The sequence below is a fragment of the Haliotis rufescens genome, unplaced genomic scaffold (genome assembly GCF_023055435.1).
Source record: "Haliotis rufescens isolate VD_foot unplaced genomic scaffold, xgHalRufe1.0.p SCAF_11, whole genome shotgun sequence".
Taxonomy (NCBI): domain Eukaryota; kingdom Metazoa; phylum Mollusca; class Gastropoda; order Lepetellida; family Haliotidae; genus Haliotis; species Haliotis rufescens.
This window is the reverse complement of record NW_025963791.1, coordinates 21,790,360-21,802,410: the sequence shown is the minus strand read 5'-3', so window position 1 is coordinate 21,802,410 and position 12,051 is coordinate 21,790,360. Positions and strand designations below refer to the sequence as shown.

The following is a 12,051-nucleotide window of genomic DNA, read 5'->3' as shown; positions in this document are numbered from 1 at the left end:
TCCGCTTCAAACCAAATCTAAACATTGAGTTAGTTTGTTGTCACAGAAGTCCTTCAGCCAGATCCCCTTTCTAAACATTCCCCTAGGACCACTCTCACAGCATTTCGTTTTGTAACATATGAATTTCAGCAACTCGCCTAATCTCAAAGTTGCTGGATTTATCAAAAGTTGGAATGATGATGTTTTTGAAAAGGGAAAAAACATCTAAGTCTCATCATGATGTAATGGCTAGAGTTGAAAGTTCATATCGTAATAAATCTACACATAGGTGCCATAGTGCTATTTATATACATATCTCTGTCACATGCAAAATGGTACTTCTACAAATGTGGAAGTGACAAATTCAAGCTCCTTGTTTTCTAAATCTGGTAATTACAATAACACTTATGTGTACACGAAACTGATAATATGAACAGATTTTATAGTAGCTGTTCCTGTTTCGTGTAATTTCAGTTCGTAAATGACTAACTTTTATGATTTGTAGGATGAGGATATGAGGAAAAGTTTGGTTCTTAACCTATTTTAGATTAAATATTAAAAATTCATATTTTTTAATTTGTTTTCCTGACATTGGGATGTTCAACATGATTTAATGTAGTGTCATTGAGTGAGTCTGTCGTAGTTAAATATAGCCTGCTATATTTTAAGATTTAAGAAGATTATGATAGTTGAAATATGTCATTTTAGCCATACAGGGATTTTAACATGATTTATCAGTTGAATAAAACAGCCTTGTCTAGCCTACAATAGCAGCAACAACTCAGGTCACATGATGATCAATGCGTAAAAGGATAAAATACAAAATGACCTTGCGATGTCTACCACTGAAATAAATATGCATCAGTCTACCCAGCCTCACTCCTGAGGTGTAGGAGGCTATAAAACCTCTCGTATAGGCAGTTTTCCCATGTCACTTGGACATATAATTGTCGATTATGCACCACCGACCTGACTTAAGATGGCGTAGATCGCCAACACAAAGGCTGTAAGCCCTCTAACCTTGCTTTTATTACACATTATAAAGCAATTTTTATTTATTTGTCATTCAAATTTTCATCATTTGGTCAACTTTTTTTATGGATTGATTTTCAAGCTGGGTAGGTGGGTTAGTCTGGTGTGTCTTATGAGCAGAAAATATTCTTTTAGATGTTTGCGGTATTTTGTCTTTGTTGAAGAAAGTTTCTAGCCTAGTATGGTTATGAATAGATTTACTAATAAAAGATCAATCGGTTATGTGCTTGGGGTTCTGGTGATACTATTCAGGATTATGGTTATCAAGTAAAAAAAATTTTGTAAATGTTGATCTTAAAACTTCATGTAAACATTTCTTTTCATGTTTGAATATTAGGTCAGTACCTTTATTTTCATGATTTATTTTTGAATCACATTAATGAAAATCATTTCTCAATTATTTAAGGTGCTGTATGATAACATGCTATGACATGCTTTTAAGGCATTTGCTGAAAGACGTCGGTTCAAAGAGTCATTTATCCAGTGATATATAATATTAACTTCAATTCTTCATGTTCATATGTAACACATTTTAACCTTAATAGCAGCCCATTATTTTTCACTTAGATAAACTATGTATTATTTATTAAAATAATGATAAGGATAAATTAATAATATTGTAGAATCATGTTATATGATTATTATAAATGTCACTGTCACTGAATTAAGAAGTCGACAGCCACAAAATTGTTATTTATGCTTTTCAAGCTGATAAAATGCCACTCAAATAGCAATAGTCATCAAGTTTAAAGATAGGACTTTCTCTAGAACTAAGTATAACATGCTTGCATGGAGTTAAATTCTTTTTAAACATGGCAAGTATAACATGATATGTTGAACCTAAGGAACTACTTTTTAAGTGTTGCATACCCATTGCTAATTAATATCATTTTATGTATTTCTCATAATCATTTTTAAGGAGAACAGTACCATTTTATGTTATTCTCATAATCAGTTTTAAGGGGAATAGTGTGTGATGTTACGTCTACCATATAACATCACTGCTGCCTGAGAAGACAATAATCAATTATGTTAATGTTGTCACGTGGAAACTGCATATGGCAGTTTTACAACTTGTAGACGAGAGAGTTCATTAATCAGAGAGGGGGTTCAGGTAGGTCATAACTGACTCATAGCTTAGTCACAGATGGTGACTGTAGCCACTCAAGAACTTCCAAAAAACAGCAGAATTAATAAGAATCTAAGATTTTTAATACAACATATGGTCAGTGCCTTTGTTGGAGTAAGGTTTTATTTCCTTGTAACATAACCATAATAGTTAGGTTAGTAGGATTGCACACCATTATAAAGTTTGCCTTTATATTTCAAACAACACTTGCTGCGATCAGAGGAAAAGATTTTTTTCTTCAGAAGGCTGTGATTTTGAAGCCATCTCAATGTTCTTAGCCATTAGAAAATTTCATTGCACTCTGAAAATATATGTCTGCATGACCACTGGCAAAGTCTTCCATTATTGGCTGCAAGAAAGTTCCCTTGCTCTGGGGTCCTAGAAAGTTCCCTTGATCTTGGCCAACAGAAAATTCCCTTGTTCATGGCTACTAGATAGTTTCCTTGATCTTGGTCAAGATTAAATTCCCCTGTTTGTGGCTGCTAGAGATTACCCTGGATCTTTCCTACTAGAATATTCCCTTGATCTTGACTACTGGAATATTCCCTTGATCCTGACTACTGGAATATTCCCTTGATCTTGACTACTGGAATATTCCCTTGATCTTGACTACTGGAATATTCCCTTGATCCTGACTACTGGAATATTCCCTTGACCTTGACTACTGGAATATTCCCTTGATCTTGACTACTGGAATATTCCCTTGATCCTGACTACTGGAATATTCCCTTGATCTTGACTACTGGAATATTCTCTTGATCTTGACTGCTAGAATATTCACTTGATCTTGACTACTGGAATATTCCCTTGATCTTGACTACTGGAATATTCCCTTGATCTTGACTACTGGAGCATTCCCTTGATCTTGACTGCTAGAATATTCCCTTGATCTTGACTGCTAGAATATTCCCTTGATCTTGACTACTGGAATATTCCCTTGATCCTGACTACTGGAATATTCCCTTGATCTTGACTACTGGAATATTCTCTTGATCTTGACTGCTAGAATATTCACTTGATCTTGACTACTGGAATATTCCCTTGATCTTGACTACTGGAATATTCCCTTGATCTTGACTACTGGAATATTCCCTTTATCTTGACTACTGGAATATTTTCCTTGATCTTGGTCAAAATTAAACTCCCCTGTTTGTGGCTGCTAGATATTACCCTGGATCTTGACTACTGGAATATTCGCTTGATCTTGACGACTGGAATATTCCCTTGATCTTGACTACTGGAATATTCCCTTGATCTTGACAACTGGAGTAGTTACTTGATCTTGACTACTAGAATATTCCCTTGACCTTGACTACTGGAATATTCGCTTGATCTTGACTACTAGAATATTCCCTTGATCTTGACTACTGGAATATTCGCTTGATCTTGACTACTAGAAATTCCCTTGACCTTGACTACTGGAATATTCGCTTGATCTTGACTACTGGAATATTCGCTTGATCTTGACTTCTGGAATATTCCCTTGATTTTGAATACTTGATCACTACTTGTACCTTGCTGTGAAACAACTATGATAGCTTACCTATACTGACTTCTGTAATGGTGAAATAAGACTGATGTCTTCAAGAGATTCACTTGAGACCTAAACCATCCTGGTGCTATATCGAGTCTACAGTTTGCTTAGACTGTCACAGATACTGATCAGTGTTTTAGACGTTACTTGTTTTTTCATAATAACCCTGTTTGGAGGTTTTACTTTTTCTTATTAAGACATCAGGATAAGCAGTGACCTCATGAATAAATTTCGGGCTAACACCCTCAGTTTAACAAGATCGGTCTCTGCTTCACTCTGGTTTTTCTATGGCAACCAAACCTTCCGAGTCATGTTTTATCCTTTACATATAGTAATATGACTTATATTTCAGCCTTAAGATATAAGGCCAATCACACTACGCCATCCTTGAGTCAACCTCTGCGAATTGGAAAAAATTAAAATGTTCTTGTCCGTGTTTGAAGAAATTAATCACGTGGCGTCACTTGTGAGATTTAGATTAAACTCCCGCCCTGGTGCCCTTGGTATCGGAGAGTGTCACAAAGTTGTCCAACTTGCGACCATGGTTGTAAACAAACAAGCAAAGCTTGGGCATTGGTTGTGTTTAAGCGTTTATTGATCTATGATTGGAGGCACACATCGGTAGAACAACATTGGAGCAACAGGCTTATTTGCATTGATGATCTTCAGCTACAGATGCCTTTTGTTCCTACTGGCGTTGGGTAAAGGTTTTAGTGTACAATGTGTCTCCACTCGGCCTCAGCTCTGTCATAATATAAACTGTCCACAGCACCTTGTCTAAAACAAACAACCCACACCGCGGTAACGTATTTGGATGATCATGATAAATATTTTGTTGTTAGCACGGCGGAATCGCAGAACAAACTTTTTCACACATAGCAGTTAAAAACTTTGTATCATTTTGAATTCTTGTAATAATGTCCGAAGACTCATGTTTGATGTTGGAGGGTAGGACATTCCGAGGATCTAGTAATCTGCACGCTCTATTTTTATTGGTGGTTTGGGCTGGATCATGCAAATATAATTGGAAATAAAATAGCACTTTAGAGTTAGCAGTCTTTTTTTATATATTTCCTTAAATAGAACCACTGACACTGAAACACTGATGCAGAGATTCATTGAAGGACCAAAGTCTGTATTTGTATTTCACTTTCCGAAATGAAAAACATATTAGTGATTATGAATTAAAAATATTAATCATTATTATGAATTGAAAATATTAATCATTTAAATGTTATTTTTAATGTTAAAAGAAACTTTGGGATGTTTGTATCTGTATGAGCAGTTTTTTTTAAAACTTTCATCACTATTGGATGTTATTATATGTCTCCTTAGAAGTAATGACAGCGCGCATGACTGTAAGGTCCAACTCCTTGGCACACGTAGGAATGAAGTACGTGTATATGCAACAAGATTTGCTTAAAGGCCAGAGCTTGATAATCCTTTGAACTATTTTTAGTGTGAGTGAAATATTTGGTGTTAATTGGCATTCTGCTTCTCATACCTCAGTGACGAATATGAAGTTAATGTCTGATTGAAGATCAAGTATCACGCATTAGTTGCCCCTGTTCGATGAGATCGGTTGGTAGATGTGTCTTTAGTTTGTAGAAAGACTTGTTGCCATTGTCACAATGGTCTGGTTAGGTCTTTCCATGTCACACAGGTTTAGGTTATTTTATTGTCAGATCTAGATCAGTTAGGTAACATGAATAGTGGCTTTTTGGGATTCATTGGTTAAAATGGCTTTCTAAGTTTGAATACAACCAGGATGGTGTGACCACATCCTCAATTATCCAGGGCATTTTACCGCCATTCCATTAGGGGTGGTCGGGTAGCCTAGTGGTTAGAGCGTTCGCTTGTCACGCCGAAGACCCGGGTTCGATTACCGACATGGATACATTGTGTGAAGCCCATTTCTGGTGTCCCCTGCCGTGATATTGCTGGAATATTGCCAAAAGCGGCGTAAAACCATACTCACTCACTCACTCCATTCCATTATGATAAGTACTCTGGACCCATTTCCTAGCATGGCTTTGTTTGAACCTGACCTGAGGATGACCAGTCCATCATTCCTACGCTCTGTCATCTACTGTCTGTCTGTGTTAAAGCTGCAGTACTGCTGACTACAGTGTTAAACACAATTCAATCACTAGCAGTACGTGAGGTCAGGGGAAATGGGGTGATATATGCATGTTGGGTAGCTTGTACCAGCTCTGACTAATGCCAGTTTTGTAGTGCTAGCCCACTTAATTGCTTTAGGTGGCGCAGCCGGGGGTCGAACCACTGACCATATGCTCTCCTGGCAGACACTCTATCCACTAGGCTACAGAACAGTCATAAACAGTAGGTAGCTGGACTCAAAAAGACTAAAGTTATTGGAATGGAAGACAGACATCTTAATACAGACTTAGTTAAGCACAAGTTTCAATAACTGTGGTCAACTTTTAGAAGATTCAGGATATTTGAATGGCAAGATGTACGACCAATGTCAGTTGATTGATTTGATGGAGAGGAGGAGAAAAAATGTCTTTAATTTTTTGTAAAAGAATATATCTAAACCCGAACATTATATTTCTTGATCCTTGGTTCCAAACCATTGGACCTCATTAGCTTTAGATCTGTTCACACAGAATTTGTCTCAGTATTGTCTAGTGTTTGGCTAAGATAAGAAAGAATGTTTTTCATGTGCTGCTTCAAGGCTGCATGTAAGCTTCATGTACAATGCCTTGTTGCCCCCTACACAAGGTTGTGTAGTTATATAAACAAGCACACATGAAGCCCCAAATTGAGCATTAGGCATGTATCTTGACTGTCTAGTGAGGTATTGTGACATTGACCCGTGAATCATGCTCACCTGGACCAGGTAATTCACCTGTCTCAGGTAAGCTAATTACTTCAGGTGACATCATCTATCTAAATGGGGTTAGGGGGCTGCTGAGTAAGGGGGGTGGGGAGGCTGAAAAGGGGGGCATCTTATGAATCATTCCTAAGATTGTGTCATGAGACACTGTAGCTTATTAGTCGGAGTAGGGTCAAGGTTGGGAGTGGGGTGGATTTGGAGTTGTTTGGGGTGAAAGGTGTGACATTGTTTTGGCTGGTTTGGGAGGGAGGGAGAGGGAGATTGAGTATGGGTGGTTTTGTGTGGGGGGGAGGGGATGGTGGGGTGGGTGGGTAAGGAGATATTGATTATGGGTGTTTTTTTGTGTGTGGGATGGGGGGGGTGGAGGTGGGGGGGATGGAGATTGAGTATGGGTGTGGTATTAAAGGAGGGGGGGGGGGGGGGGGGTTGTAAGGGGATGGGGATTGAGTATGGGTAGTTTCGTGTGTGTAGAATGGGAGGGGGTAAGGAGATATTGAGTATGGATGGTTTTGTATGCGAGTCTTTGGGGGGGGTGGGGTAATGAGGATTGAAAGTGGGTGGTTTTGGAAGGGAGCTATAAGGGGACGGAGATTGAGTGTGGGTGGTTTTGGAAAGGGTGGGGGGGTGGGGGTGGGGGGGGGGGAGGGGTGTAAGATGAGGGAATGGAAAGGGCATCTACTACGGCAGAGATAATAGTGGGATGGGGGTCAGGAGGTGTGAGGAGGGGTAGTGATCTAGAAAAGGGGTTGGAGATGAGGAGGATGGGGCCTGAGAAGTGGGACAGGGATTAAGTTGGAGAGGGAAATACAAGAGTGGGTATAGGATGCTTCAGATGAAAACTCTTATGAATCATTTCTAACTTAAGTAACATGAGACACTGCAGCTTATTAACTCAGGTGACATCATCTACCTGCATGAAGGGAAAAAGGGGAGAAGGGGGAACCCCCATGAATCATTTCCACCCAGCGTAATACGAGACACGGGAAATATCAACAACAATAGCTTAGTCTGGTTTTGTGGAACATGAGAGCCCCTGAACTGTGGAGTTGTCGACTGACAATACCGCCACCCGTTGAGTCAGAAAACCCGCAACTGTGTTCATGGGGACAGAAAAAAGTGCACTGTTGGCAAATCTTACACCCGTGATAAGAAGGCATTATACCCACATACTCGTGATAAATGATCATGTCCATAACAAGAGTGATAAATAAATCAATTTTCTGCTGGAAACACAGTCTAAGTAGTGTACTGAGGATTATTTGTTTTTAGCAGAGAAATCCCATTTCACAAAATTATATATTGGTCTGAAGATAAACATGATGAATTAATTATAAGTTGAAAGGCTTTTTTTCTGGTTCTGTTCCTTGGGATCATTTTGGGACATATAGAATAACATGTAATTTTTGCCTTTGATGTTGTTTTTTAAAGTAAATAGATGTAACAGTATTTTAATGCTTGTTTATATCTATTTATGAATGCTGAGAACCACTGTGATGTCGACAGCAGGAGAGAAGACGTCGATCTTAAGTTCACTTTAAGAAAATGTTTTCTGTTTCTTGTGGACAGGGGTGTGTGGTGTGGGGAGAAACTTAGCAAAAGTGTGTTTTATGTTTGTTTTTATGATGTTGATAAGCCCAGATTGTACCTTATATTCACTGGAATATAAAAATACATGTTTTCATGTAAATGAAAGATGTTTAGAGTTACCCGCCCTTGTCATGTGCAGAAATAAGGGCGGTAACTTGAATTGCTGTGGCAACATGGGTCATGAGGAGGAGATTGGAAAGTGATGAATGATTGAAGATGGATAATTGAATAATTGAGTGAGTGAGTGAGTGAATGTTATTTCAGACCAAACAGAATTCCACAGCAGTATCTTAGCAGCCTGTTATTGACTTGGGACCAATTTATGATTGGTGTCACCTCATATGGTAATCTACAGAATCTAACAAACAAAAAGGAATCCCATCTACAACCCTCCTGCCCCATAAAACAACAATAAAATAAACAACTACAAAAAGATTAAAAATATTAATATTTAACTTTGGTTTAGTTCAAACTTATACTTTTTCATTTGTTTAAAGTGCAAATCAAGTAAAAACTAATTAACGCACAAATCTATTAAAAGAATAAATTTAAAAAGTAAACAACATATTGCCATTGCCATAAAAATACAATGTTTTTCAAAACAATTGTTGTTTTTGTTATTAATCACCTGCCATGTTGAATTTTAGTACTGTTCAACGTAACTATATTTCACAATGTGTTTTCAGGGACCAAAGACTCCAAGCTCTGACGTCAGACGCTGGTCATCAAATGACATACCTGTCGCAGCTGACACGATGATGAGGTATGGTTGCTGTGTATGTGACAATTTCATGAACCAGCACCATGTTAAACCACCTGCATGGTAATATTTCAGAACCATTGGCTTTTCCTCACAACAATTTCTTTTTATTCACAAATAAATTGCTTTCTGTCAGGACAAGGCTGGTATAACTCATGTTATGGAAATAAGAACAATAAATTGTGACATTTGTTGTCAGATTTGAAATTTGACTTATATCATCAGTGATAGATGAACATTTAAAAAATATTCAATTAAAAAAATAGAGAGAGGTAAAAGTATCTTTACACAAAAAATTCAAATGTTAATTACATCAGAAATTGTAATTTTAAAACGATATTTTTATCTTTCTATGAAGATTGTTTGCCTTTGATGGAGAACAGGTTTGAGGAATGTTATTTAGTATCTTTTCAGTTAAAAGTTGGATTAAAACATGCATTTTTGGTTTAAAGGTATGCACATGTAAACACCATCGTCAGAAGCTTATTCAAGTATAGGTTTTGTTCAGATTTTTGGGATTCCCAAACAACGCCCCCATATGCCCCATCTGTCATTTTGTTGCAGTTACCGCAAGTCCATGTCAATTTTTTCACAACACTTAATTTGTTGGTGGTTTTCACAATCCGAGTGTTGCATAATGAGCTCTAAAATGTAAAACGGAGCCCCATGAATAACACCTTGTCCATAGAAAGTTTAATAAAATGAACAGGCATCTATTTTAGTCGTGTCGTGACTAAAGTATGAATCGACCACCACTTGTAGCTCAGCTAACAAGAGATTTCATTCACATCAACTGACGTATTATCGCTTGTTCGCTTCCTCATATTAAAGCATTATAAAATAGCATGCTTCTTAAAAAAAAACTTGTGTTATCACATCAGCATCTGTACGGGACAGCCACAAAAATCTTCATCAATTGAAGCTGTTTGGTTTGGTATGCCAAGCTCTTCACTAGTCCCCCGAGGCTAATGGCACCTGCCCTTTTCTATAATCTCGCTATACCAAGAGGCAAACTTTTAAAGGTGTTCAGACAATTTTATGAACTCTTATCTCCAACTTCTTCTTTGCTGACGCCTATCTTAATTACTTATATGGAACATCTTTTGTGCTTCGCGTCTTGCCAAGAATATTTATTGTCTCTTTTAGCTTAATTTGAGTTTTGAATCGGTTCTCAGGAGCCGCTGTGAGTTGAAAAGGTGCATAGTTTATGGAATTATGAATTTTGACAAAGGGTGGTAAGGGAATTGTTATGCAGATTGATTTATTGTTAGAATTTGAAGTTTGAGTTAAATTTTTGTGAATTGGATTCATTAGATAGTTTGACATTTGTTAGAAGTTAGGAATTTACATGGGGATCCGTTTTTTCTATCTTTATGGAGGCATGAAGGTGATTAAGTGGTAGTAGTGGTATTTTAGGTTTTAGTTGTGGTGGTAGTAGTGGTAGGAGTAGAAATAGTAGTAGTAGTTGTTGTGGTAGTAGTAGTAGTTGTTGCGGTGGTAGTAGTAGTAGTAGAAGTTGTGGTGGTAGTAGTAGTAGTAGTTGTTGTGGTAGCGGTGGTGGTAGTAGTAGTAGTGGTGGTGGTAGTAGTGGTAGTAGTTGTGGCGGTAGTAGTAGTAGTAGTTGTGGTGGTAGTAGTAGTAGTACTAGCAGTTGTGGTGGTAGTAGTAGTTGTGACGGTAGTAGTAGTAGTAGTTGTGGTGGTAGTAGTAGTAGTAGTTGTGGTGGTAGAAGTAGTAGTAGTAAAGAGGGTTGTACTAGTCATTGGGGAAGTAGTTCTGTTGGTGCTTGAGGTACTACTTATTGAAGTAGTATTAGTAGTAATATTAGTAGTAGTGGTAGTAGTAGTAGTACTAGAGGTAGTAGTAGTTGTCTAGAGGAAGTAGTAGTTGTACTAGAGTAACTTACAGTTATAATGAACTCAAAGAGTGTTCATTATTAGCAAAGTTTGATGTGGTTGTAGTAGGAGAGGTGGTGGTAGTAGTAGTTGTAGTCGTTGCCAGAGGAACTGTAGTGGTTAGTGTAGCGCATTGTTGGCTGCCACCGTGAGAGGTGGATATGATCACTCTAGGATGTTCATCTGGAGTAAAGTAGTACACCTTTAACGACCACAGTCTTTGTTAGACAGGTACGCACTGATCAAACATGGAGAACCTGAATAAGAGTCTGTTATTGCTTAGCTTGCAGATATCATAAAGCCTCAAATTGCGACACAGGCTAGCTTGGCAAAACGTCTAAAACACTTCAGATTTTGAAATAATTCTCACTTCATGTAGACCAGACTATTATTTGCAATAACAAAGGCATATTTTCAAGTGGGGCATCTCTATGCCTTTACTTCGGCAGGGGTGCACCCGTCATGGATGTTTTGTGTGTGCCAGTTGTCAAGTATGAAAAAACTGGTGGAGATTTAAGTATGTATTGTGTCTGCTAGTTTCCAGGTGATGAAGAGGGGTCCTGTTTGAAGTTAAAGACGTCGTCCATTGCGTTGAAGTTTTAGAGAGACAGGTTGAAAAGTGTCGTCTATTGCGCTGAAGTTTGAGATAGATTAAACATGGTTCTCAATCACATTGCACTCTAATATGAAAGCGATTGTTAAGATTTTCCTGTCAGTAAATATTTCTAGATTGACAGATAAGATGCCGTTGCCATAAGCTTCCATTTTGTTGACAATTCTAACTTAAAATGTTACAACATTTCTCAGCCTTATAATACATGTACATCGCCGATTTTTTTTATTTCATACATAGTCACCTCTCGCTAAAAGCTAATCAAGGGCATGACACAATCTTCTTATCCGGTCTTCCAGTTATCTGAAAGGGGTGTTCCATCCGTTTTCTTTGTTAATTATTTTAGATAATACTGTTTACAAAGAATCTATCTTATTATTTTAGTTGTGGGGTAGCCTAGTGGTCAAAGTGTTCTCTCATCATGCTGAAGGTTCAGGGTTGATTCCCCACATGGGAACAATGATGATATTGCTCAAATATTCCAGTGTAAAACCATATTTACTCCCTTTTTTTAAATGAGTTAGTTTTTTATTGTAAGTTATGATGAGTAAACACAGGAAATTCCAGTCTGTGTCTGTGAGGTATGTATATCAGTCGCTTTGAGCTGACGTCCACCCTCCGAGTGTTTGCACAAATATTTCCTTTCTTGTTTAACAATTAAT

The 12,051-nt window shown here is 37.7% G+C and overlaps 1 long non-coding RNA gene across 1 annotated transcript in view; it reads left to right on the top strand.

The window, feature by feature from the left end:
- Positions 1-9,096, top strand: part of LOC124137214 — a 108,132-nt gene extending 99,036 nt beyond the window's left edge. Inside the window, exon 7 of the long non-coding RNA XR_006861497.2 lies at positions 8,808-9,096. This is a non-coding gene — a long non-coding RNA (uncharacterized LOC124137214). The remainder of the gene's footprint in view (positions 1-8,807) is intronic.
- The last annotated feature ends 2,955 nt before the right edge of the window (positions 9,097-12,051 follow it).